At 60.8% G+C, this 2862-nt stretch overlaps 1 long non-coding RNA gene across 1 annotated transcript; it reads left to right on the plus strand.

Moving 5' to 3' along the window:
* The first annotated feature begins 824 nt into the window (after positions 1–824).
* LOC121026733 (uncharacterized) lies at positions 825–2086 on the plus strand. The gene is made up of 4 exons (XR_005788435.1): positions 825–990; positions 1286–1317; positions 1745–1786; positions 2045–2086. It is a non-coding gene; the product is annotated as an uncharacterized LOC121026733 (long non-coding RNA).
* The last annotated feature ends 776 nt before the right edge of the window (positions 2087–2862 follow it).

Genomic DNA, 2862 nt, shown 5'->3' on the forward strand with positions numbered 1-2862 from the left:
TCCCCCACCCCAGCGGACTCACCAGCAGGCAGACGCCGTCCTGACCCAGGATTCTGGGCTGGGTGTCCCAGACCTCCCAACTGCCCCCTGGATTTCTCCTCTGATCACACCTGGCTCCTTCCTCACCAGCTGCTGCCCGGGGCCCTTCCTCCACAGCCGCCTCTGTGCAAAATTAGGGACAATCACAGAACAGCCCCTCAGGGTTGTCCTGGTTCGCTCGGCAACCCTACAGCAGTGCTCGGTACGAAGTGCACGGTGACCGGTACCTCCCGTGGTTTGTCAGTCCACATGCCCTGGGATGGGGATTTGTAGCCTCAGGACCCAGGGTGGTCCCGGCCAAGGTCACGCAAGGGAGAGTGGAAGACCCTGACAGGCCGGGTGGGGTCGACCCCCTAAGTGGCACATGCGGGAACCACGGCGCCTGATGTGTGACACCGCAGACCCTGGGCCCCGTCAGGTAGAGGTCCTGGGACGATGCCCCTCGTCCATGCAGATGGAGATAGAGCACAAGCCAATGTCAGTTTTCAGCGAATTCTGGCCTGAGGACTCGAGGGTCTGGCCACAGCAGGGGCACCGCATTCAGGGATCTGACATACCTGGGGCTCCCCAAGCATCCTGCACACGCAGCTGGCCGCCTTGACCCTTCCAGTCACTCAGACCCTCATGTGTGATTCCTTTCCTGGGCCCTTGATCCCTTTTCGGGACACTTTCTCCTAGGTGTCCGTCCGCTGCCCGGCTTCCTCTCTGGTCCGAGGATACATGTGCTACGAAGGCCTTTTTTTATCCCTCTCCTGGGCCCTTCCCCTCCTAAATTGACTGGTGGAGAGATGGGGTCTCTAAGCCCTGCTTGGAATGAGGACCCTCCCTGTCCCCTGTTCTGACACCAGAGCTGTGACCTCTCCCTGCCCACCTCACAACTAAGCCTGATCTTTCCTAGGGCCAGTGGCCAACGTAATCACAGAGAGATGGGGCACCCAGCCTGCACCCCTGGTGAGTATCCCTTCAGCCCAGGCAGCACAGGGAGCCCCTCAACCTGCCCCCAATGTCCACTCCTGCCAGTCACACCCTGGGGCCTCTGACCACGTCCCTGGGGCTTCAGCACAGGGGACCCCAACTGGCCATACTCCCTGACCTATGGAATCTAGGTCACGGCTCAGCACCTCCCAGACCAGCACCAGTGGGTCTCCCTGTGGGAGGTGCTCCTTCCCTGGTTCTCCGAGAGCCGATGACCCGGTCCCTCCTGGGAGGGTGGACCCTGGGTGGTAATTCCTGTTTCTGTCCCCAGGTCATGGTCCAGTCAGCAGCTCCACATCCCCGGTAAGCCCGCCCCCTCCCCACTGGGGTCTAGGTTGTGCGGGCGCAAGGCAGAGAACCAACGAATTCAGCAGCACAGCACACACCCTGCTTCCCCCAGAGTAGCCAGGACAAGGCAGGGCCCGTTCTGCCCAGGAATGGGACTGTCTTCAGGGACAGGACCACTCCCCACCCCGTCCTGAGTCTCTCCTGCCACTCTGAGCTGGCCCAAGGGGAACCCTGGAGTCTGGCCAAGGACAGAGCACTGGGAACATCAGCCAGGGGTCCTGGGCTAATAGGAGTGGGGCAGGGAGTTCAGGAGAGACCGGTCTGGGTCTGGGGTGTGGGTCAACAGGCTTGGCGAAAGCTGCTCAAGAGGCAGAACGGGTCACCCCTGCAGAGAAATGACTCTCCCTCTGTCCACTGACACCCATTCTCTCCCCCTGTTCAGAGCGCCCTACCCAGCCCGAGGACAGCCGTTCCCATCTACCAGGTGAGTGTGGGCAATGAATGTTCAGGTCCCCCAAGCCCAAGGGGGCTGAGGATCTGTCCCCAGCCTGCCCTGCCTGTGCTTTCAGGTTTGGGACACAGCAGGGCAAAAGGGCACAGGGGCTAGCGGGAGGAAGGAGGGGCCTGGGGCAGAAACCTGCCACCCAGCCAGGTTCCCAGAGAGGTGGACGCAGGACCTGAAAGTCACCCAGACATGTTCTGAGAAGCCTGCGGGGTTCAGAGGCCTCTTTTTCTTTTACAGGAGTTACAACACCCTGACAGGAGCATTTACTGCCAGATCGACAACAAAGGACAAGTGTCTTCTTAGTTTCCCCCTCCCCTGGGAGCTACTCCTTCCAGGGGCCTCCCTGAGACCCCAGACCCTGGGTGGGGTCAGGTGCCCCCGCCTGAGCCAGAGAGCCAGCTCTAAGCCCAGAGGATATTCAGGGACATGGACCCAGGGTCCGGGCCTTCCTGATTTCTGGAAGCCCTGACAGGCTGCCACGAACCCCGGATGGGCCAGGACAGAGGCCCCCATGTCCCAGGAAGTGGGGTTTCCCAGGGAAAGTATCCCGGGCCCTGACCCACCAGGGACAGCATGAGGGGATCTGATGAAACAGGACTCTTCCCCCTCCTTGGCCCTTTTTTGGTGAATGGTGATTTCTCTGAGCAGAAATTCACCTGAACCTCTGGGGCCCTTCTCTCCTGGGTCACACAGGGAAATATTCCCTCTGAGTTCACCAAGCCCCCACCTTAGTCCCCTGAGATAGAGGAGGGGCGAGGGGTGTTGACGCACTCAGCGGTCCTCACCCTGCTCAGGGACCAAGGCTGGAGACACCTCCAGTGTCTGCACATGTGCACAGGGTTCTCAGGAGCACAGGACATGGGGCCTCTGATGACCACACGAGGAGGAGCTTGGAAGGAGCAGCCATGGGCAGGCACACATCCCAGGTGGGACCCCTTCATAGCCTTTTGGTGTCCTGAGCCCTTTGGTCCTCCTCACCCATCCCCGGTGGCCCTGACTGGTGGCCTTCACCAATAAACTTGCCCTGTCCCCAGATCCAAGATCCAGGGCACTGA

Source organism: Herpailurus yagouaroundi, unplaced genomic scaffold (assembly GCF_014898765.1).
Source record: "Herpailurus yagouaroundi ecotype Mexico unplaced genomic scaffold, PumYag 152488, whole genome shotgun sequence".
Classification (NCBI taxonomy): domain Eukaryota; kingdom Metazoa; phylum Chordata; class Mammalia; order Carnivora; family Felidae; genus Herpailurus; species Herpailurus yagouaroundi.